The 25410-nt window shown below is 39.3% G+C and overlaps 1 long non-coding RNA gene across 1 annotated transcript; it reads right to left on the reverse strand.

The window, feature by feature from the left end:
- Positions 1 to 1946: 1946 nt before the first annotated feature.
- On the reverse strand, positions 1947 to 10058 carry LOC147917298 (uncharacterized). The gene is made up of 3 exons (XR_015552087.1): positions 9913 to 10058; positions 7117 to 7281; positions 1947 to 2185 (listed from the first exon to the last, which is right to left on the reverse strand). It is a non-coding gene; the product is annotated as an uncharacterized LOC147917298 (long non-coding RNA).
- Positions 10059 to 25410: the final 15352 nt, after the last annotated feature.

A 25410-nucleotide genomic window follows, 5' to 3' on the forward strand; every position in this document is an offset into this window, starting at 1 on the left:
GAACTGAGTTATGCTTTAGAAAAAGCATCACACCAGATGTCATTACCTTTGCAGCTGTAGAGCTTACTCTGAACTGACAGAAAGCATACAAAGAGAGCTTTCCTCTCTCCCTCTGTCCACTCACCTCCATCTTACAGATGTACGCACCTATGCATGCACACACATGCATGCGCACACACACTCATACACATGCACACAGTCACATAGGCAAGCCCACAAAGTGTACAGCTCTACACACACACACACACACACACACATGCACACATGTGTACTCACACATGCATGCACACACAGGCCCTCATATACAAACACACACACAGATTTGCTCACTCCCTAGGACTCACTGACTGGGTATAGAGGTTCTTAGAAAGCACATCGTTCAGGTAAACGGTCTGGGAAACTTCCTCTGCCCTCTCCTCTCAGACACACCCCCTCTTTGCTAGAAGCCAGCCTCAGGGACTTACCTGGTGTATTTTGTTAAAACAAAGGCTACAGTCACTTTCCAACAATGACAGCAATGTGACTCCACATTGTAAACAGAATTTTTATCTGTTGAGCAACACTTTTCTATCCATTGACAACTTTTTGCAGACATGGTTCTAGCTTTAATCTAGATATATAATTATGAAAATCAAGAGTAATTATTACTTGGAAGTGACAGTTTTCTTTATAAAGGATTCACCATGCTTTGAAAGAAGTCTCTTCGTGCAAACGAAACACGACTCCATTGATAAAATTTAACTACATGCTTGGCTGTTCAGAATCACCCTATCACATAAAGTTCTGGAGGACACTCACTACCTGATCCACAGATAATTAAAACTTAAGGTTCTTCTGAATAAACAAAAATTATGATGGGGAAACACTTGATTTGAAATCAAAAGTTAAAATGCATTGAGTGGAATTAACTGCTTAAAAAAAGAAAAAGGTGGGGTTGACCCCACGGCCTAGTGGTTAAGTTCAGCACACTCCACTTTGGCAGCTTGGCGGGTTCGGATCCCAGGCATGGACCTACACCACTCGTCAGCCACTCTGTGGCAGTGACCCATATATAAAGGAGAGGAAGATTGGCACAGATGTTAGCTCAGGGCTAATCTTCCTCAAGCAAAAAAAAAAAAAGAAAAAGAGGAAGATTGGCAACAGATATTAGCTCAGGGCAAATCTTCCTCAGAGGGGAAAAGGAAAAAGGAAAGTTACTTCAGAAGACATTCAGGGCCTGCCTGGTGGCGCAGTGGTTAAGTACATGCACTCCACTGTGGTGGCCCAGGGTGTGCTGGTTTGGATCCCCGGCACACATCAATGCACCACTTGTCAAGCCATGCTGTGGCGGTGTCCCATATAAAGTAGAAGAAGATGGGCACAGATGTTAGCCCAGGGCCAATCTTCCTCAGCAAAAAGAGGAGGATTGGCATCGGATGTTAGCTCAGGGCTGATCTTCCTTACAAAAAAAAAAAAAAAGAAGACAACGACATTCAGAAATTCTAAGGGCAAATTCAAGGCGGAAAAATAGATGTAGTCTGCACACCTGCGAAAGTGGGGCAGCCCCTGGAATCCTTTCCTGAGAGTTGCAGTCTTGAGGCTCCCTCCATATCCAGTGTCCAAATCCCTTTATCTTTCTTTGTTGCCAGCTGGCCCCAGGGTCATTGAGCAGTGCTAAATATAGGCCAGCCTTTTATATTTTTCACTTTGCTGGGGAAACGATCATATTTTTAGTCTAGATGAAAGCAAGGCAAATGACTACTTTTCCTGGAAAGCATATGTTTATAATTCCTAATTTTGCAAGAACCAGGCAGCAGAAATTCAGTCTATTAAAACATGAATTTAGCACATTTGCAAGAGTGGTGATATTTATTCCTACTGAACTTGAAATTATCTTGGATGCTAAAGAGATCTTTAATTATGTATAGACACAGGACAACAGAACACAATGCATCGTTGTTGTTTTTTTTTTATTTCTCAAGAGCAAGAAAATGATAAGTTAAACGTTTAATGTTCTTACAGCCTACATTTTATTTCCATCAAGTTCTGGAGTAAGTAAAATTTTTATTTTGGCATTAAAAAAAAAGTCACTGTATGAGATATATAGGTTTACAATTGGCCTGATGTTTTTCCATTGGATTCAGGAGGATACTAGGAATTCACAAGAATAGGCTTCTCCAATTTTCCATGGCATCTGACTTTACATCTGGAAATAGACAGAGAGGAATAATCGTACATGTGTGAAATGCTGTTGAGTTTTCCCAAGACATTTACATACGGCATCTCATTTTGAGCCTCACACAACCCTGCCATACGAGCCTAATTACTCTCTTTTCTGACCCTACCACAATGGTGGAGTTTGAAAAGTCATTTAACAGCAAGAACATCAAGGTCTAGAGAGGTTAAGCAACTTGACCAAGGTTTCCAACTAATGGAGGAATTAGAACTAGAATTCAGACTTGCTGACTCCCAGATCAGTCCTTTTCGACCACACTTACCAATCTGAATCCAATTCTCCAGCGGGGTCTGGTTGCCGTTGGCAAAATGGCCTCTTGTGTAAGTACAGAGACTTCTCAACAAAGGACTTTCATAGTGTTGCTGGAGGGTTATCAAGGCCCTCTGAGGAATTCTGGAGTGTACCTCCAAGCTCCTCCCTCACCCAGCCTCAAACAGCACTTGCTCTGAGGAATTGCCTGTAGCCTTGATCTCCCCTGCCAATCCCAACTGATCAGTGTGACTGCCAGGAGCATCATAGTGCGAAGATGTCTTTGGCTGATTCTTCTAGGATCAGTGAGTAAAAGTGCCATGAGTATCGGCCACTATACAAGTGTAGGAAATGGGAGTGTGACTTGAGTGTCGATTCCACGGCTTTGCTTTACATGGTGTGTTTGAGACCAGAAGGTGCACATTTTTTTATAAGCCTGCCTTTCTGTCTTGAATACTCGGGCTGCACATTGTTTTGACTTCCAATGATTGGGACTCCCTTCAGAGTTCACATCCTTTTTATTTTCTTTTTGGGGGAGGTGGGTGGGAGGGAAGAGGTAGCACACTGTGTAAATCATACTCATTAAAACCTTAACTCCACTGTCTTTATCAGATTCTTTATCAGACGTGGCAAGGTTTCAAACCGGGAGCTGTTCCAGCTGATGGAAGCCTCCCCATGGAAGTGTTTTTTTTTTAAATCTTTTTTTTGTGTGTGTGTGAGGCAGATCAGCCCTGAGCTAACATCCATGCCAATCCTCCTCTTTTTGCTGAGGAAGACTGGCTCTGAGCTAACATCTAGTGCCAATCCTCCTCCTTTTTTTCCCCCAAAGCCCCAGTAGATAGTTGTATGTCATAGTTGCACATCCTTCTAGTTGCTGTATGTGGGACGCGGCCTCAGCATGGCCGGAGAAGCGGTGCCTCCGTGCACGCCCGGGATCCGAACCCGGGCCGCCAGTAGCAGAGCGTGTGCACTCAACCGCTAAGCCACGGGGCCGGCCCCCATGGAAGTGTTTTATTGGGCAAGCTCTGAAGTTAGCGGGGCCTTTAACTTGCTCCCCTGTGCTTCCCTGTGCAATACAGCACCCTCTGCTTCCCCCAGGTGATACCTGCCACTTACCTGCCTGTCTATGAAGGCGTCTGAGTTTGTTCCCATGACCTTTTGTCCCATAGGCCTAGGACATGGCATGGATACTTTCTGATGAGGGTTGGGACACGGGGAAGCAAGAGGCTCAGATCCAGCATCTTCTCTTTGGGGTAACCAAGCGGTAAAGCGAGATTGAAAAGGCTAGGCTGCCAAGCAAGAGATCACTGAGATACAATACGAATACACTTGACAGTTTTGCTTATAATTGAACGACCACCGTGAGCTTTTAGAGTTCCCACCACTGCCAATTTGCAGACAAGCTGACCCTTCAGCACCAAATAGCATCAGAAAGAGGCAGTCCTTCACCCCCTCTCCTCCGTCACTCCCACGCCCTGCACAAAGGGCGGCAGGATTGGCAACGGCACAGGCTCGAAGGGTAGATTTCTCTCCTAATCACAGATGCAGGGCGTGCGTGACCTGGGGCATAGCTTCCTGCTTTATGGAAATGCTCTCTCCTCTGCTTGCTCTCTGTCTCACCGCCTCATGACAAACTGCCTCCTTGTAGAGTCTCTATTTCTATGCCACTGCGTACCGCCTAGAGAGCCTATTATTGCTTTTGATCTCTTTTTGATGAGTTAACCCCTTTGCATGCTCAGATTTGTTGTTTGTATACACTCTTCTTAAACTGATGAAAAGGCAAAGGTAAAACAACGCAGTCTTTGATTTTTATCTCCTACAGATTGAAGATGAATTCTAAGTGTGTTTTTAGAAGTGACTTGCTCCCTCCTAGATTTCATTTTCATCTGGCTAAGAAAGCAATTGAACGAGGAGCGAGGATTCCAGGAACTATAGTCGTGGCCGTGTATTAGATACGTGCAACTTGCAGGTGTGTTCAGGTTGGGGCATCAAACAAACAGAAGTGGCTTTTTCTATGCACTTCTTTTCTTCAGTTTAAAATCTGAAATTCCAATGAGGGACAAGATTGTTATTATTTTATTATTAATTTATTTTTATTTATTTATATCTGCTTTGTTCCAGAAAAGATTCAAGGCAGCATAATGTATGAATTTCTGATCTACGTGCAGGACCAGTTCCATTTGATTTTTTTTTTTTAATCAAATGCACTTGTTAATGATTGATATGTTAATGATTTGATTAATCCATTGGGTGTGATTCATTTACATAGTCATTTACATTTCATCAACCTGTGTTTTCAAGGAGACACTTGATGTCCTTCTCAAAATGCTCCATTTCTCTGCGTGGGGAACTTTTCTTTTCCATAAGCAGACGAAATCTGAAGCTTGGAACTCTAACTGACAGGAAGCTGAAATCTAAGTGTGGAGAGGATAAGTAATCTCACTGAGGCTTCACAAACCCTGGAGGAGCCCACTTTTTCTTAAGTCTATGTTTTTTCTATAAGGTATATTCATGAGTCTATAAAATTTCTACAAAATCTAGGAGTGAACAACAGCCCCTTGGCCATCTACCCCTAGCAGGCTGAGAATATGCCCAGAAAGCCTCAGGCCCTGGCACAGGGCCTGCTCTGCACCCAGTAAGGAAAGCTGTGCCCACGAGTGTCCCCCTGCTGAGCCTCGCAGTCTGCATGTGACCTTCTGGGCATTCTTTGTGGGTACAAACAGAGTTGAGTTCATGTGAAATAGAGTGGTTAGGCCAGAACGGTGGTATTTGAAATGATTTTAGTAGGACACAGACAGAGCATCAAAAATTTGGAATGCATAGTGAGAAAATGGCTCTCTGCTTTCATTTTCATTTTCAATTCTCTTTCAGCGTTTCCAATTACATTAAGGAGAAAGTCTCTGCTCGGTGTTAGGAGACATTTAACATCCCCCTCACTCCTACTAAGTTCAATTCTCAACAAAGAGCTGGCAAGCAGCAGTCACTAGCTACAATCTAGTGAGAATGTTCCATTTCTGTTGTATTTGTTTTTTTTTTTTTTTTAATTTTTTGTTTATTGCAGTAACATTGGTTTATGAAATTGTAAAAATTTCAGGTGTACATCATTGTACTTCTATTTCTGCATAGATTACATCATGTTCACCACCAAAATACTAATTACAACCCATCACCACACATATGTACCGAATTATCCCTTTCACCCTCCTCCCTCCCCACTTCCCCTCTGGTAACCACCAATCCAATCTCTGTCCCTACGTGTTTGTTTATTGTTGTTATTATCTACTACTTAATGAAGGAAATCATACGGTATTTGACCTTCTCCCTCTGACTTATTTCACTTTGCATTATACCCTCAATGTCCATCCATGCTGTCACAAATGGCTGGATTTCATCGTTTCTTATGGCTGAGTAGTATTCCATTGTGTATATATACCACAGCTTCTTTATCCATTCGTCCCTTGATGGGCACTTAGGTTGCTTCCAAGTCTTGGCTATTGTGAATAACGCTGCAATGAACACAGGAGTGCATGTACCTTTACAAATTGGTGCTTTCAAGTTCTTTGGATAAATACCCAACAGTGGAATAGCTGGATGATATGGTAGTTCTATCCTTGATTTTTTGAGGAATCTCCATACTGTTTTCCATAGTGGCTGTACCAGTTTGCACTCCCACCAGCAGTGTATGAGAGTTCCCTTCTCTCCACATCCTCTCCAACACATGTTGTTTCCTGTCTTGTTAATTATAGCCATTCTGACGGGCGTGAGGTGATATCTCATTGTAGTTTTGATTTGCATTTCCCTGATAGTTAGTGATTTTGAACATCTTTTCATGTGTCTGTTGGCCATCTGTATATCTTCTTTGGAGAAATGTCTGTTCAGGTCTTTTGCCCATTTTTTAATTGGGTTGGTAGTTTTTTTGTGGTTGAGATGCATGACATTTCTGTTGTATTTGGATTAATGTTTACCCTCTCTATCAACTGATACTAATTGTCATTTGAGGAAGTGATATAAAGTCATCTTTTAAAATAAATGTATTCAAGTATTTTAAAAATCAATTTTTAAAAAATTAAATAATTATATAGGTGATACATAAATGATAACATTTGGGGTAACAGGAGGGAAAAGGTAAAGAGCTTTCAATGAAAGACAAGCAGCTGACGTCCTGAGAAAAAGTTAGCATTAACCCCAAAGAGGCTGAGTCTGAGACCAAAACTCCTCCTGACAAGCCACCCAAGGTGATGAATTTCTGGTTACTGGTTTCCCCACCTATAAGCTGGATATAATAAAAATATTAACTGTTTCACGCATTTGTGGTTAAAGATCAAATGAGATATTGTAAGGGAAAGCCTGTTACAAATTATAAAGTATTATACCCATGTTTGGGATCATGACAATAAATGAGCAATGGGGGAGGGATAAGAGACGATAAAAGGAAGTTAAGTTGAAAGAAACTAGTTAACTAGCTAAAAAGAATATTCTGCTGCCTCTCTAGGTAAATGGGCCTGGTTCTTGGAAAAGCAGGAAGAAGCCCAGCTTGTAATTTGTTTTATACAAGGGTAGGGATCAGAGGAATAAAAAATTAAAATCAAATGAACAAAAAAACCTGCTTTAATTGGAGGACCCACCAGGAGAGCAGAGAAATCTCGACAGACCTCGAGTCCGGGTGCAACTTTCCCGAGGGTAAGGCCTCCACAGAGCGGGGTTGGTGCCTCTCTCTGCCTGCTGGTGTCTGTCAGCCGTGATTGCATCCTCATAGGTCCCAGCATGTGCAGCAAAGCAATTTGGGTCCGTTCCACATCCAGCTGCTGAGTGGGCTGCTAGATGGAAAGGGACAAGAACAGGCAGAATCAACCCCACGAGACAATAACACTGTCCGCTTCCCTTAACACCCAGCGCCCAGTACAGTGCCCAACAGACTGGGTGCCCAGGAAGCATTTGTTAAATGAGTGAAAGGAAGAAGAAAGGGAGGGAAAGAAAGCCCCAAAGAGCTCAGGCAGCAGAGGCGAAGGCCTGGCATTTTATCCCAAGCCTCCTGCCCCTCTCTGTAGAAGTGACAGTGAGGAGGCAGCACAGCGTTCCTGAGCGTGGGCCTTGGAGTCAATGGAACAGAATTTCAATTTCACCTTGATCACTTACTAGCTGTATGACACTGGGCATGTTACTAACTTCTCCACTGTCAATTTTCTCTCGGTACCATGGGAATGATCATAACAGCTTCATTCAGTTTTTGCTAGTATTAAATGAGATAAAATATGTGCACATGGTAGATGGGCCAGAATTGTAGCTTTAATTATTACTGTTGTTGTTTATTATATATGTTCTACAAAAATGCAGAGAAATTATTTTGATTCTGTTAAAAGTGTGACATGATATAGATTTTTATTCCATAAACAAATTCTTATACTTTGCTTCCTAATTAGACTATATCTGTCATGTCTGTAATTCCTGTGTAATTAAATTGAAATTAAATGTCAATTTACTTTGAATTACGGACTAATTCTATGTATACATGCCACGCAATCTGCATTTTGTTAGATGACAACCAAAAATATCTTGACAGTCCCTCTGTAATTACACAGTGATCTGATTAAGATCAGCGTGACAAACCACCTGCCAAGGCCTGAAGAAGGAAAACCATGAGCTGGTGGAGGGGTCGGAAGAGGTTAGGCCCAGGAGGGGAGGGGAGAGCGTGAGCTCACTGATGACCTCGCCATTCCCCAGGAACCCACGAAATCCTGAACCGAAGCCAATCACCTGTGCAGATGGTGGGGGTGTTCCTTTAAAAGAAAAAAAATACCTTAATTACAGCACACACTAACTGGCGCTGCTTCCTCTTCACTCTCTAACCCAGCTGTTTTAATTAGTGTCTGGGGTCCTGAATCCTCATGCCTCAAAGATAGTGATAAATGTAGAGATAATACTTCAAACCTCATCCAGGAATTTTATCTTGGTAATACACAAAATGGCTCCCATCCTCTGATTTAAAAAAAAAAAAAAAAATGGAAATACTTTATATTCTATTCTTTTATAACCAACAAGCATGTTAATGTTTATAGCATCTTGAGAACAAGTGGCAGTGGGAAAAGCTGAGGTCAGTGGGGTAGAGGGGAGGGGAGAGCCAGGGCATGGAAAAGCCACATCAGGAGCTGTGAGCAGCACTCCGCAGGGCACTGGGCTCCGGTCTGCTGAGATGCTCACAGATGTGAGCAGCGCAAAAATGGAAAGGCTGCCACCTATGCTTTCTCCCCTGTCTCCTTCCCCCAAATCCTCCCTGTGGCCAAGGAAAGTCACCTCCCCTCAGCCTCCCTTTCCTTGTCTTTGCCCCTTGGCACCCTCCTCACCCACGTGTGGCTTATTTCTGACAGTTAACCAAACTTTACCCCAGTACTCTGGGATCCAGCCTCTGGTCCTGGATCCAGCCTCATCATCTGAACTGCATGGACTGAGCAATTTGAACTGATTATTTTCCATTAGCTCAGCAAAAGGCCCCCTTTTCCTGCTCCACACCAGGCCCCAACACTCTGCAGGGCCCCCAGGGGCAGTCTCCAGAGGCGGGGTGAGAGGTCCTCCAAGTTTACAGGTTGGGAGTGCACAAGAGAGAAGAAGCCAACAGACAGGGTCATGCTCCACCCTACACAGGGGGCACTGCCAAGAGCATGAAACTCAGAGTCCTGAGTTCTAGAACGAGCTCTATTTCTTTTTTTTTTTTTTTTTTTTTTTTAAAGATTTTATTTATTTTATTTTTCCCCCCAAAGCCCCAGTGGATAGTTGTGTGTCGTAGCTGCACATCCTTCTAGTTGCTGTATGTGGGACTCGGCCTCAGGATGAACGGAGAAGTGGTGCCTCGACGCGCACCCGGGATCCGAACCCGGGCCACCAGCATCGCAGCGCGCGCACTTAACCACCAAGCCACAGGGCCGGCCCCGAGCTCTATTTCTTACCCGCTATGACCCCAAGCAAGTCATTTAACCTCCATGAGCCTCAGTTCTCCCAAATACAAATGGAAATTAAAATAAATTGTCCTATTGCATAAGGTTGCTGGAAGAACAAATTAGCTAAAGTATAAGAAAATGTTTGGAAAGAGTAAAGACATGTCTGTGTTTGTTGCTATTATTATCTTCATGGAGGTATTTTAGTCAGAGCTCTCTCTTTTGCAGAAAACCCAACCCAGCCTAAGGAGATCAGAGGAAAGAAGGGACTTGGGTTTTGGGGTCTCTTGTAGCTAAACTGTCCAGAGTAGATGCAGCTTTAGGCCTAGCTGGGCTCAGGGATCACACAGAGTCCTTAGACTCAGTTTCTCTGCAGCTCTGGGCTCTGGTGTCAGCTGTGTGCCCTTCTCTCTCAGGCCCATGCAACACTGCACGACTGTTTCAGCTCGCATCCTCCCCAGCGCAAATTCAGTGGGAAAGAGCGTGTCCCAGAGCTCTCACTCCAATCCCAGGACATACCATGCTTCGAGCAATTGGTCACAAACGAATCACTGTGGCTGAGGGGATTTGGGGTGCTCTCCGGTGCTAATCCCAGCCTCTGGTCCTGGATCCATCCTCACCATCTGAAGTGCAGGGACTGAGCAAGAAGAAGGGGGTGACTCCCCAGGGGCCTGAGGAGAAGAAAGAATGGAAGCTGGGCAGGATGGTCACACACAGCCACCTCAGAAGTCAAGGAATTTGTGGTTAGACCAAATCTTAGAACAAGAAGTAAGCAGGTGAGCGAAGGTGGAGCGTGCTCCCAGCTGAGAACAGGAGAGGCACAACTACAGAGACTCCTAAATAACAGATGACGTGAGGAATGATCCAGAGCAAATGTGTCCCTATTCCATGCAGATTTGGAACTCCAGAACTGGACAGTTCTGTTACAGAAGAGGCAGCCAGCGCAGCTGATTGACAGAAACTTGGCCCAGATGATAAAATGACTGCCGATGTGCAGCTAAGGGTTACTTGAACTTTGCTTTCATATCAGGAGGTGGGACCCCATCTCTGTGAGCATTTCTCTCCAAATAGAGTGCTCCTGCTGCAGGCATCATCAGAGTGTTTTTCAGGCCCTCCCCTGTTTGCCACCTGACCCTGAATGACATGCCTCACTTTCCACCATCCTGCTCCCTGGCTTCTCTTGAAAGCAAAAACAAACGCGCGTCTCTAGACCGGCTGCGTGGAAGCGGCATTTAGCCCGCTGTAGGCTCGCCCGCTGGCCGAGGATAGCAGCAATGTGAAACGGATTCTGATACATCTGCCGGAGAATTTTTTAAGGTCATTGTGCTTGTTGCATGTGTCTCTTGTGTTCTGAATATTTCAGAATTTTGCATAATGGGCAACACGGAAAAGTCAACATTTTTCTTTTGTTGTCTGCCAAATTCCGTGGCGGATATAAAAAAGTACAACATTTTCTATGAAAAGGAAATTGTTATAGCCAAATATCTTTTAAACCTAAGCCTCCTATTGCTCAAAATATAAAGTCATCGATCATCTGTGATCGTCTTTTCTGTCTATTTTGTCATTTTGGAATTAACGAGAATGCAAAAGTATCTCTAGGACTTCGGCTCTGCCCATTATGAGCTTGGCTCTTCCTTTAACACTCATTTTAACTCGGCATGGTTCTCTTCATCCAGAAGGTCAACTCAGCTGTTCACGAACCAATAAAGCTACATGTTTGTCCTTGTCTTTATGTTTTCCTCTTTGTTTGACTAATTATTATCTGGACATGGGAATTTAAAATTCATAGGGTATATAAAGGGATACATTGCAAGGCAAGTTCCCCAGGCCTTCTGCCCAGAGTCTATCACTGTGAAACACCTTATGTGTCTTTTCACACACATGGATGTCCCACGCCTCTACAAACAGTTTATATATATACTCCACTTTTTCTGTGAAGGGCTCATGGTATATATATTTTTCCGCAAGTCGCTTTTGCTTTTTTTTTCTTTTAATTGAACACTATGTGTTAAAGAGCGTTCCATACCACCACTCAGGAGATTCTTTTTTGCAGCGGCTACCGATGGACTGCATTTTGCTGTTATAAACTATGCTGGTAGATTAATTTCTAGTGGTAGAATTGCTTCATCAGTTCACATATGCATTTTATTGTGTTTTTTAAATTATATTAATTTATGAAGATTGAGTATATTCACATGGTACAACAAGAAAAAGTATAAAAGTGTATTTAGGAACAAGTAAGTTTCCTGAATACCACTGTTGGAAAGTCATTCAGTTCCCATTCCTGGGACAACTCCTGTTATCAGCTTCTTTTACATCGGCTGAGAAATGCAACATTCTGCCCCTTCCTTTTTCTCACTTAACTACATATCTTGGTTATATGGCTATAAATACCAGAATGTAAAGAAGCTCTCCTTCTTTTTTGTAGTTGAGTAGCATTCTATGGAGGGATGTGTCATAATTTAATTTAGCCAGTCCCCTTTTGATGGATTTGTAGGTTATTTCCAGCTTTTTTGCTAATTCAAACAATGCTGCAATAAATAATCTTCTATATACATCATTTGGCAAAAGAACAAATATATGAAAAGGAGGATACATTTCTAGAAATAAAACTATTGGGTCAAAGGGTAGCTGTATTTTAAAATTTGGTAACTATTGCCAAATTGCACTTTGTAGAGGTTGTGCTAATTTACACTGCCAACAGAAATGTGTAGGACGCACTGTTTCCCCATACTCTCACCTTACCAGAAGGTGAGAGAGTAAGAAACTTTTTGATCTTTGCCACACTGAGAGGGTAAATGGTATTTCATTATGGTATTAATCTGAGTATCTCTTCTTATGAATATGCATTGTTTAATATGTTTAAAAACCATTCATACTTACTTTTCTGTGATCTGACTGTGTTTTTTGTCTCTTTTTTCTGTTAGTTTGGTGTTCTCATTCTTATTGATTTGTAGGAGATTTTTACATGCTAAGGAAAGTAGCTTTTCGTGTGAATGATAAGTTACAATTTGCCATTTGACTTTATTCTTTTGTCATGAAGAAAAATTGATTTTTGTATAGTCTAATTATCAATCTCGCAATGTTAAGGATCCTATTTTTTGAAATGCCTCCCCCACTTGGAGATTATTGTTCAATTTTTTCATACCTTCTTCTGGTACTATCTTAGATTTTTGTAGATTTTACATTTTAAATTTTTATAGATACTATAGATATTGATAAATTATAGATATTGATAAATTGATAATTGTGGGAGAATTGGGTGAGGGAAACTTTCTACATGAGCGCATCTATGAAAGACTTCATTAATATGTTCCCACGTCAATCAATCAAGACAACACATTAAGCCTAAGACTATCTGTGATGTTTTATAGAATCTAATTCAGCAATAATGAGTAAACTGCCATTAATCTCCATTTGTAATCTCCCATTGGAAACTTTTTCTGGCTTTTCCTCCCTATAAATTTCAGTAAGATGCTTGAACATTCATTTTACTTTGATGCAGATAATATATATACTAAAGCATTCTCTCTGACTCAAATTAAAATCCACATAATCAAGAGAGAGGCACACAGACATGCACAAATATCCACATATAATAGAATTTCATGTCAAACAGCCTCATATTCACACTGGCTCTAATAAAGGGTTTATACTCACTTGTAGCATGGATGATTTAAAAACACAATTTAAGAAAGGATTTAGTGACAATGAGAAGTATTTGGAATACATTACTGGGAAAGGTTCCAGACTCAAGTTCTCTAAAAGACTGTAAATGTAGAATGGGAATCCTTACTTGTTAAAACCAGCTATGTTTTTTTGTGTGTGTGTGTGTGTGCGGAAGATTAGCCCTGAGCTAACATCTGTTGCCAATCCTCCTCTTTTTGCTGAGGAAGACTGGCCATGGGCTAACGTCCGTGCCCATATTCCTCTACTTTATATTGGACGCTGCCACAGCATGGCTTGACAAGCAGTGCCTCGTTCTGTGCCTGGGATCCGAACCTGTGAACCCCGGGCCGCTGCGGTGGAGCACGCACATTTAACCGCTACGCCACTGGCCGGCCCCAAAACCAGCTCTGTTTTAAGGCAAGACTATGTTCTGGACCAATGGTTCTCAAACATGTCTGTATATCAGAATGACTGGAGAGATGACATACACAAATGCAGTTTTCTGCTGGGACAGCTAAGCTGATAGAAACAGAGTCAGCAGGTCCTGCCCTGTACCTTCTGACTTACAACCTGCCTTCTAGATCCAGAATGTAAAAACAATGTTAAAGGTCAGTCAAGTGTATGGATTTTAAAAAACTGTATATATGTTCTTTATTTGTGCCATTATCTCACTAAATCCTCAAAATAACCCTATGGAGAAGGTATTACTACACTATGAAGTAGTTATAATTGTTATGTCTGTTACACTGATTAGGAATATAGAACTTAAAGAGTTTGAACCCTTTTCTCAAGGTTGTACAACAGGGCAAACCCATGACTCCAAACGCAAGACTCTTAACCACTCCAAATACAGATAGGACAGCTAGTGTCACGATTGATGAACAAATGAGTAATTGAACTTTACTAAAAACATCATTAGAGAATCAGAATAATACTGCTCACAAAGGGGAAAAAGCAATGGAAACAGCATTCCTAAAAATAAAAATGTGTGTCATAAAAAACTTGAAGCAGTCTTTACTTAACTCCTCAGAAGGCAATTTTAGAAGAGAAAGAAAGACAAAAAGAAAGAGAAAGAAAGAAAGTTGTCCATTTGTTTAAAGAGTTTACATACAAGAGACTCTATATCCTCCATTATTAAAAAGATCTACATAACATCTCTTCCCTTAATAGCTAATTTGAGTCCCAACAGATGCATGGGAATCTTCTTTGCCTTTCCTCACTAAAAACAGAAAACAGCTGTTCCAAAGAGCCAACATAATATCCCTTTAGGGTAGTAATTAAATGGCCCTTAAAGTTCTCTATTCACCCCCCCTAACAGTTTAATTCCTGACATTGTCCTAAATGCTGATGCATGGGCCCAGAGAGGGGCATCCTGTAAGTGTCTAATACAGTCACCAATAGCCACAGTGATGGGGGTGGGGAGAGGAAGTAGATTTTCCAGTATGTAAATTACACAAGACTTTTGTTTTTCCTCTTGCTCCCACTAACTGCAACTAAACAACATCAAAAATAATATCCTCTTTGGAAGCAGTAGAATACAAAGAGATTAAAAAGCCATCTAGAAATAGTAGCAACCAGTATATTATGAAGAAACGATTACATTGAAAAAAAGAAAATTGCAAGTGTTTGTAAAGGGCAGTTTAAGGAATTTTCCCCCACATTGATAACAAAAATGACCATACAGTCTCAGGTTCCTTCACAGTTCTGGTTCACTTTATCTTCCCTACGACCTGCTTACTGGGAAGTTATATTTTTGATGTATTAATAAAATCAGGAAAACCTCATGATGTCTTACAGGTTATTTATATGACAATTCTATGCCCATGTCGGTGCATTTTGTATAAGCAGATCTCCAGTCTTTCATCTCTGGCCATCAGAACCTCTAATGGTATTGGTCGACTGCCTGAGCACTTTTAATGGTGTGCATCTGATACATCACTGGTTGGCAACATCCATATGCTTTTGCAAAATGTCCTGCTGATGGGTACTGAAAAGCTAATGGAAAAATTACTCTTTGATAATAAAACATCAATGCTTGACTTTCTGGCTTAGTAAAGTTTTTTCACATTAGAGATGGCAAATGGGGACCTACCATGATGTCTCTCAAAGAGATATACCTTCTTGCAATTGTCCTTCAACAATTTCTGATAATGGTGACTTAAATTAGGGTAACTTTACAGATACTCAGCATGTTGATGGTTTTGGCAGGTCTTTCATATTTTTGTATTCACATTCCTCCTAATTTATGGCTAAGAAAGCCTTTGGTTCTCTGAAGAATAGGAGAGTATTGTCACGTTCCTCCCTTCCTTTCTTCAATTCATTTATTGACCCCCTACTATATGCCAGTTATTGTACATAGAGACTACCTGAAGAAGACTCATCCCCAGCCTTCAATTCTCAAAGACTAGTGAGGAACAGCATGCAAATAATTAAAAAGCAATATCATCCTAAATAATCAGATACCGTAATGGAAGTTTGGACGGAGCGCAATGTGACCAGCTGCTTTGGAGGCTGAGAGAAGTCTTCCCAGAAGAGAGGAATTTTGAGCTGAATATTGAAATAAAGAAAAGAGTCCGCTGGGAAGATGAGGGGAAAAGACATTCCAAGACACTTTCCTGTGCGCAAAAACAGGACATATTAAAAAACATTGTATTCTTGGGGTTCAGAATGTCCTTTAGTAAAGCTAAACAAACGCGTGAAGGGGCATGTCAGGAATAGATTCCATAAATATAGCCAGTGGCAGATTCTATTCGGTCTTATATGGCATGCTGAGGAGTTTGATTGTTACCTTGTAGGCAAGAGGGAGCTCTTTATTAAAAGGTTTGAAGCAATTCAGTGATGAGTTTAAGTAGATGGTATGTTGTCAGTGTTACCTCATCTCACTGAGGTAAAAACAAAATAAACCCTTGGTTGCTCTGTGGCATGAGAAACTTCATTGAGGTACAAAGGAGTATTTACTGACAGTAACATTTGCTAACTGTTGGAATGAGTTCCTGAGAAATGTTGGAAAATCACCTCAGGCGGTCTTTAAGAATAGACTAAATTATAATTTGTCTTAGATGCTTCAGATGTGATTACCCGTTAGGGCAAGGGGATTGACTCCGAGTCTCACAGACTTACAGTTCCATTGTTCATAGAATATTGGAGTGAATAGAGCTCTGCATTAGTTAGCAATTTGTACTTGATCCTGTGGTTGTAAATTGATTACAAGATTACAGAAGCAGAATGTTCGCCTGAAAAATAAGCATTTAATGAACACCATATGCATGGGAAGCTATCGATCTGTCGAAGATAGAGCAACCTGGTTTGTGAGAGAGGTGAATTCTCCCCTTACTTTCTCATAGGTTCTTCATATAACCTTGCTGTAATTTCATTTTTCTTAAGGCTTTCTGAACACTAGAGCAGGTACCATCAGGGATGAGAAGACACAATAATGAGCTATAGCAGAAATAAAGGAACTCAGGTTAACTCAATATGTGCGTCATTGCTCAGGAAATTAGTTAAAACTAGCTATTATAGAAGGTGCCCTCTGAGACTATTACTAATCCCCAGAAATGTCATAGTTTTAGAGTTTAGAAAGTTCGTCCATGGGTATTACCTAAGCTGCTCTTCCCAAGAACACTGAAGTGAACAAGCCTTTTACAAATGAGGACACTGAGGCTGAGAGCATTGCAGTAACCCTCCCAGTCTGAATAGCTACTAAATAGCCTAACCTGGATTTACCCACGCTCAGAAACATTTTATCTGATCTCAGTTCCTATAAATCTTTCCAAAATAAGGAAATAACAGTTTGGAGGGGTAGGAGAAAGAGAGAAAATGAAGAAAAAATCTAAATAAAATGATACCTAAAAGCCAGAACTTAGTTTCATTTCCGGGTCATGAATAATACCTAGGCAGATTATCAGTTTGCAAATACAGACAGTCCCTGACTTATGATGATTCGACTTATGATTTTTTGACCCTTGCAATGGTGCAAAAGCAATACTCATTCAGTAGAAACCTTACTTCACATTTTGACTTTTGATCTTTTCCCGGGCTAGCGACATGCAGTTCAAGCCTCTCTCCTGATGCTGGGCAGCAGCAGCGAGCGCAGCTCCCAGTCAGCCCCACGATCATGAGGGGAAACAACCGATACACTTACAACCCTTCTGCACCCATACAACCATGCTGTTTTTCACTTTCAGTACAGTATTCAATAAATTACATGAGATATTCAACACTTTATTATAAAACAGGCTTTGTGTTAGATGATTTTGCTCAACGGTAGGCTAATGTAAGTGTTCTAAGCATGTTTAAGGTAGGCTAGACTAAATTATGATGTTCAGTAGGTTAGGTGTATTAAATGCATTTTTCACTTGCAATATTTTCAACTCATGATGGGTTTATCGGGACATAACCTGGTTATAAGTCAAGGAAGAGCTGTACTTACTCTTGGTAAACCATAGCCTTCGAACTAAGAAAAATCTTCTAAAACACTGACGAGATAACAGATTAAGGAGAGGCTAATAATAATAATAAATTAACAATAATAGTGAGATCTCTGATGTGACAGATCTCATTAGCAAAAATAAAATAACACTGGATTAATAGGTTCATTAAACTATGTATAACAACTGAATTTTATTGAAACTAAAATAACATTGATTATAAGATGTACTATTACCTTATGTCCTACTAAGAAAGAACAAACGTGGCCAATTAAACTCCAATATGCCATTGAGTTTAAGACATGTCATGATCCTAGGGATGCTAAATGGAGATAAATATTCTGCATTTTAAAATATATGAAGTATAATGTTTAAATATATTACACCAGGGGTTTAATAATAACTAGAGGCACTGAGGAGGTATCAACTTCAGTATCATAGGGATCTGTTCTGGGCTGGATTTTAGATGAATAGAAGACCTCCTACACAGTAATGAAGATGGCACAATCCAGGGACTTAGTTTTATGTTGGAAACATCACCTTTACGAGTAGAATGCAGAGGGTTTTCTTCTGAGAAATTATATACAAGAGGATAACAGTAGGGAAGAGAAAAAAATTTTACTAATGCAAAATATTCTAGGAACCATGGAATATGGGTTCATCTAAAGGGATGTGGGGTACTGATCTGCCCTGTAGACGCCGAGACTAGAAGGGGGTCCACCCAGTAGATTGATCCTAGAGCGTGGAGAATCGAAGGCCTAGAAGAAACAGGTGACTAAAGCATCCGGGTGGCCTTTGTACTAATACAGCCTGTTAGTAGACAAGCTTCAATATAATAAATTCTAGAAGTGGTGTTTTTCTATAAAAAGGTTGTAATATTTTTAAATATGACAAATACTATAAAATTGCCTTCCAAAATGTAATTGTTTATAAGCATAAAAGTGTGTAGAAATTCTTATTTTCTGCATAACCCCACCAACTCTGGGTATTATCAGTTATTAAATGATTGTAAATACAATAGATGTACCATGAAATATCGTGTCTCATTTTAATTCAAATTTTAACATTATTAGCAAGGTTTAGAATATTTATTTGTTTATTTGTTTGTTGATCATCTGAACTTACTCTTCCAAATCACCTGTTCATAGGTTTTGTGTAGTTTCCTATTGATTTTACTTTATTGATTTGTAAAAACTCTTTATATGTCATTGATATGACACTATATATATATTTATATATATCCATATATATCAAGGAGTAACCTGTGAAATTATCTATATATAGCACTATATATAGTACTCTATATAAGGAAATATATACTCCTTGATCTGTCATTTATTTTTTAATGTTATTTGCTAGGTTTTTTTTTTTTTTAACATACCAAGGTATCAAAATTTTCTATAGTAATATATCTTAATCTTTTTCTTTATGATTTCTAAGCTCTGTGTCATACTTAAATGGCCTTGGTTATCTGAAGGTAAAATACTGCCTGTAGTATTTTAATTGTTCTATTTTTTTATGTTTAGATCTTTAATTCAATGGAATTTATTTTTATATTTGATACAAGGTAGATATTTAACTTTTTATTTTCAAAGAGAAATACAATAGTCCTAACATCATTTATTATAAAATACATTCCTGCTCCATAGATTTCAAATGCAATCTTTTTTTCATATCTTAAAGGACCCTGTTTATCCTTTCATTGATTTATTTGTCCAATAATATAATTTAATTATATTATTATAGAATCCCTTAACATCTCATAAGCTAAGTCTCTTCGCAATAAAAGCACTTTCAAAAAATTTTGAGTAATCTTGCACATAATAGTCTTTCAGAAAAATCTTTGAAAAGAAAAACTTGGCAAGTCCCCTTCCACTGACTTCCCACCAAAACCACATTAGGGTTATGATGGAAGTTTCAGAAGATATATGAATTTGACAAAGATGATATCTCTACTACATTTATTGACAAAGTATCAATAAAGATGATATCTACTACATTTATTCAGGTCCATATCTCTTTGGGCAAAATGCCACTGCTAGCTTCATGGAGACTTAGACATTTCTTATTACATTTAGTCTGAGACTTTTCTCAGTTGTTGTTGCTATTGCCAATGAGATTTAAAAAGTTCGTGTTAACAATTTATTTGCTGATATAACTAAACTATCTCCATATATTTATCTTGCTTCCAAACCCCTTTATGAACTCTATTATTAGTTTGAATACTATTTCATTTAGATTATTTAATTTTCTAGGAATATGTTCATGTTTTCTACATGGGTGATAACTGTCTTTTCTAATACAGATGCCATTTATTTCTTACCTTACTGCATTAACTACAATCTTCAAAAAAATGTGAAAAAAATGACAACAGTATCTATCTTTTTCCCCTCTGAGTTTAACAAAAATACATTTAGTATTTAATGTGATGGTTGTTATTTATGTCTAATACTGTTTTTCATACTTAGGAATTTTCCATCTCTTCCTATCTGTTTTTGAGCTTCCACCAAGAATAGATGTTAAATTGATAGATTTGCTAATGTTGTACTATACAAGCATTCCTTGAATAAATTCCGTTTGATAACACTCTATTTCCTAAAATAATTTACAGTATCCTTGCACTCCTAGAATAAATCTCACTTGAGCATGAGGTATTTCCTTGTATAATCTTAAATGTATCATTTAAGATTTCTGCACCTATAGTCATGAATAAGACTAATTGTAGTTTGGATGCTGTTCTTGTTGCTGAGCTCAAATGTCTCCCATCCTACCTGCACTGTGGGATCGTTCAGTTTATAACTCCCCAGTCATTCTTTCCCCACTTTGTGGAGTTTCACTTCATTCAGGCTCAGCAAAGCCTTAAGGAAGCTGCACATAGGTTCTGGAGCTTTTGTTTCTCTGCAGGGCCTTCATTTCTGGAACTCTGCATTGCAACTTCTGGTTGTTTCTTCCCCCCTAAACTCCAATCCCCATCTCCACAACTCAGTAAGGCCTTGCGTGGGTTTCTTCTCCCTGTGCCTACGTCTGAAAATTGCCTCCAAGCATTAAGCCAAGATCTGAGGGCTTACCTCATCCGTCCCTTTCTCTCGGGGATCCTGGTGTGTGCTGCCTGGTGTCCAATATCTAAAAATAATTGTTCCATATATTTTATCCAGTTTTACTGCAGAAGGTTAAATCTGGTCATTGTTACTCCTCCAAAAATGAAAGCAGAATCCCTAGTGCCTTTTTGGTGATAGATATTTAATACACTTTTTCGTATCTTCAGTACTTAATTCTTTGTTCAGTTTTTGGTTTTGTCTTCTTGAAGCCATTTGTATAATTTTGACTTTCTTACAAAATGATCTAATTCATCTAGATTTTCAAACTTAAACAATTATTCTCCTCCATTGATAGCATTGCCAGATTTAGCAAATAACACAGTTATACTTGAATTTCAGATAAATAATGAATACTGCAATAATTTTAGTTTGTGTCCCAATAATTTTTGTAAATATGTCCCATATTTGGGACACACTTACACTAGAAAAGTATTTGTTGTTTATCTGAAATTGAAATGTAACTGGATGTACAGCATTTTATCTGGCAAGCCTATCCATTAAGCATCTTTGTAAAAAAAAAAATCAATTTTGGTTTTATTGACTAAATCCTGTACTTTTGTAGGTTTTTTGGGTAGGTTTTTGAAAATATAGCAATTTCTGCCCTATATTTATTAATTTCATGTTCTCTTGCTTTCACTTATGGTTTATTTTTTTTCTAATTTCCTAAGTTAAGTGTTTGATTCATTTGTATTAAAATAATACAAATGTTTAAAGTCATGAATTTTTCTCAGAGTGTAGCTCTATTCACATCATGGAGATTTCTCAATGAAGAGGGCTCATTTGCATTAATTGCTAAAACATTTGTAATCTCAGTTTTTTATTTCCTCTTGATTCAAGAGTCATTTAGAAAATATATTTTTTTCAAATTTTAAGTGGGTTTTTATTACTTTGTTTTGCCATTGAAATCTAACAGTTTGGTTGTGGTCAGAGTATATCCTATAAGTGTTCTAGTTTGGGGAAAAAATGTGAAAGCTTTTTGCAGGTCAAGTATATAATTAAATTTTGTACATGCTTTGTAATCACAAGGGAAACATATACATTCTCTCTTTATTGAGTTTGGATACAGAAATATAACAAAGTTAGTTAATCATGTTATTTAAATCCTTCAAATTTGTACTTGGTTTTGGCCCAGTTCACCTTGAGCAAGATTGTGGCAGATAGAAACCACACCGAGCTTTTGCTCAAGACCTGGAAATGCAACAAGCTTTTCTCTCCATGATTTATGAAGCATTTTTAAACATGGATGACTTTCTATGAAAAAGTATCCTTTTACAAGGATTTATTAGATAATGTATCATTGACAGCTAATTAGCCCCTTGTTCAGAAGACAGTAAAGGCCAAAAACATGAATGAGATTATGTAGACAGAGTGCCTTATACAATTCACCAAAGCCAAACTTGCCCATTCTTCCACACAAAAAGCCTCATAGTCATTGTTTTCATCAATGGATTGCTTGAAGAGATATGGAGAAGGCTTAGATATATTTTTGTAATATTTTAAGTTAGCCTCCAAAGCAAAAGCCTAGATAGCCAAAATCAGAATTTTAACCTCTTCTAACAAATGGGGGGGGGGGGAGGGGGCGGGCCGGGAAACAACAGCAGAAGCTAGAGTGTGGATTTAACTAACGCTAACTAGTCAATCACAGAGTGAAAGCAAGAATTAGGGACACAGCTATATGTAATTATAATTGAAAACTTCCAAATTGTGTTGTTTTCAGTTTTCAGATGTATCAATCACAGATATTTGTGAAATAAATAGACTGAAATTTCAAAACGTGGACTTGTTTTTAGTTTTGAGAGTTTTCAAAGGATTGCATCTATCTTTTGGAATGCTTCCTGAAATGCCTGGGCCATGGAGTGATACTATAATTATAAAAATGCAAGGAGGCAGGACTCTCTGCCATACATTGGTGTAGCTTGTTCTCTCTGAACTTTTCCAAGCTTCTTAGGGAAACCAAACCTACCATGCATCACTAACCTTTATCTACTTGACAAGAAAGGTTACAGGTGTCTTTCACTATGAGAAGTATAATATAGTGGTTTGAGCAAAAACTAAGGTATTAGGGTCAAACTCTAGGTCCGACACTTCCTAGATAAGCTATGTAATCTCTCTATCTAAGGCTCAGTTCCTCGATTTTAAAATAGAGATGATGATGCTAATGCCTCCCTCCAGGAATTATATGAGATTGTTCTTACGAAGAATTCACCACAAACCCGATACACAATAAATATTATGTATTGTTAGATAGCATTTTGTAAGCATCATATCTTATTTTAGCACAATCTGTAAATAGAAGTTGTTTTCACATGGTTTCTTTAAAGCCCTGCAACATCCTGGTCCTCAAGCTTTTCAAGAGCAATACCATCCATGCCTTTAACGATGAGCAACCCAAATAAATTATGAAGATAATCAATGGTGCCATGTTCCAATTATTGCAATTGTATGCCATTTTAGAAAATTGATGAAAAGGCTTCACCTGAACCACTGACCAAGCCAACTCCATGACCTCAAGCACATAGTACAAGTAACTTTCCCCAATAAGGCTGCTCTCCAAAAATCTCCCTCCAACTGACCCAAGAAGGATGACATTTGGTAACTCACTCTACACTGAAAAAGCTCTGCAATTGGGGGCCGGCCCGGTGGCGCAAGCGGTTAAGTGCGCGCGCTCCACTGCGGCGGCCCGGGGTTCGCTAGCCCGGATCCCGGGCGCGCACCGACGCACTGCTTGGCAAGCCATGCTGTGGCAGCGTCTCATATAAAGTGGAGGAAGATGGGCACAGATGTTAGCCCAGGGCTGTCTTCCTCAGCAAAAAAAAAAAGAGGAGGATTGGCGGATGTTAGCACAGGGCTGATCTCCTCACAAAAAAAAAAAAAAAAAAAAAAAAAAGCTCTGCAATTGGATTCCAAATTCCAGGAGAGCCAAGATCCTGTCTTTTTTTCCATGCTGTATCCAAATTTAGAACAATGCCTGGCTCATATTAAATGTACAATACATATTTTTAAACAAATTATTGAAAAAGATATTGATAGTGAAATTAAAGAAAGTACATCTTTTTTGTGTGTGTGTGAGGAAGATCAGCCCTGAGCTAACATCCATGCTAATCCTCCTCTGTTTGCTGAGGAAGAGCAGCTCTGAGCTAACATCTATTGCCAATCCTCCTTTTTTTTCGCCCAAAGCCCCAGTAGATAGTTGTATGTCATAGTTGCACATCCTTCTAGTTGTTGTATGTGGGACGCGGCCTCAGCATGGCGGGAGACACGGTGCATCTGTACGCGCCTGGGACCCGAACCAGGGCCGCCAGCAGCAGAGCGCACGCACTCAACAGCTAAGACACGGGGCCGGCCCAAAAGTACATCTTTTAATTCTTCAAAGTTGATAAAGAAATAAAAATTTAAGATCATCCTGCCAAAGCCAGCCTAGCAGTTACAAAGGGGAACATCAGGTCTGATTTTCGGAAATTGTGATAAGTTTCAAATGGAAGCAAGCACGCCTAGAGAGGCAGTGTGGCATAATGGGAAGCCCACAAGTTTGGGAGTCATAACACTCAGGTTCCAGATCCAGCTTAGCTACTGAGCAAGTCACTTACTCTCCCTTAGGCTCAGGTTCCTGGTTTGTAAAGCAGCAGCTGTCATGCTTATGTCACAGAAAAGTTCAAACGAGACAAAGGATTAAGAGGCTTTGAAACCTAGAAAGTACTGCACCATATAACTGAGTGTCTAAAAATGTAAAGTATAAGAGCTATATTCATTACACCAAGCACATAAGAAATAATATCAGTCATAAATGAAAAATTGTAAGCAATACAAATGTTCAGCAAAACTATTCCCTTAAAAGAAAAAAATCCAAAAATTATGTCTAGAGAGCCAATGTTCATTGTTTGATGTTTGAAAAGAACATCTAATCACATATGCTGTATTCATTGCTAGGAAAAGCAATTTTGTTTTGTACACTTTTTCCTCTTCATTTTTGTACAAAATTAAACCTATTACTTGTCTCTATTTATAGAACAAGAAATAGCTCTGTTGCTTACGTTGTTCCTTTCCTATCTTGTCAACAGAGTCCAGAATATATCTGAAATGTGCTGATGGAAGAATTTAAGAATCTCAGAAAACACATCTTCTGCCATCTAGGCACAAACATAAAAGATTGCAGAAGTAAAGAGAAAGACAGAGAAGAGGACACAGATACACAACACACAAATTCTTTCTAGCACATCTCTGAAAAAGCAACTAGGAAAGAATTTTAATAAACGTCCACAGTTATCTAAACTGCTGAGATAGTTAGCCAGGACACAACTGCTTTGTAAATAAGTTGGGGTAATACTGAAACGCTAGTTGAAACTGCTTTCTTTCACTGGTTTGTTCGCTGGAATATTCCTTATAGTGATCCTGCTACTTAGAAAATCTTTGATTTTATGGGTAACTATTCAGAAAATAAGCCATGGACAATGCGAGTCAATTTTTAGACCAGGGTATAGAAACTCTTGGTCATGACTGTCTAAATGTTTTGTACTTTTATATACATCTACAAACATGGCCATTAAGAAAACACAAGATCCATGATTTATGCTTTGGGAAATAATGTTTCTGAGGCGGGAACAACATATTTTCTTAATTTCAAATCGGAAAAGTTTACTTTTTATTAAAAGTATCATTTCCTTTTGGCTGGTGTCCACTGAGGTTGAGCAAAGTTTCTTAACTCTTTTTCTCTTAAAAATCTATATTTTGTTTCCTTTCATTATCTTTCCTGGAATTATCATCTTCTCCTTCTCCACTGTATCATTTCCATCGGCACATTTTGTTATTTCTTCCATTTAAAAAAG

This window comes from Ceratotherium simum, chromosome 4 (assembly GCF_057802395.1).
Source record: "Ceratotherium simum simum isolate JZ-2026a chromosome 4, ASM5780239v1, whole genome shotgun sequence".
Lineage (NCBI taxonomy): Eukaryota > Metazoa > Chordata > Mammalia > Perissodactyla > Rhinocerotidae > Ceratotherium > Ceratotherium simum.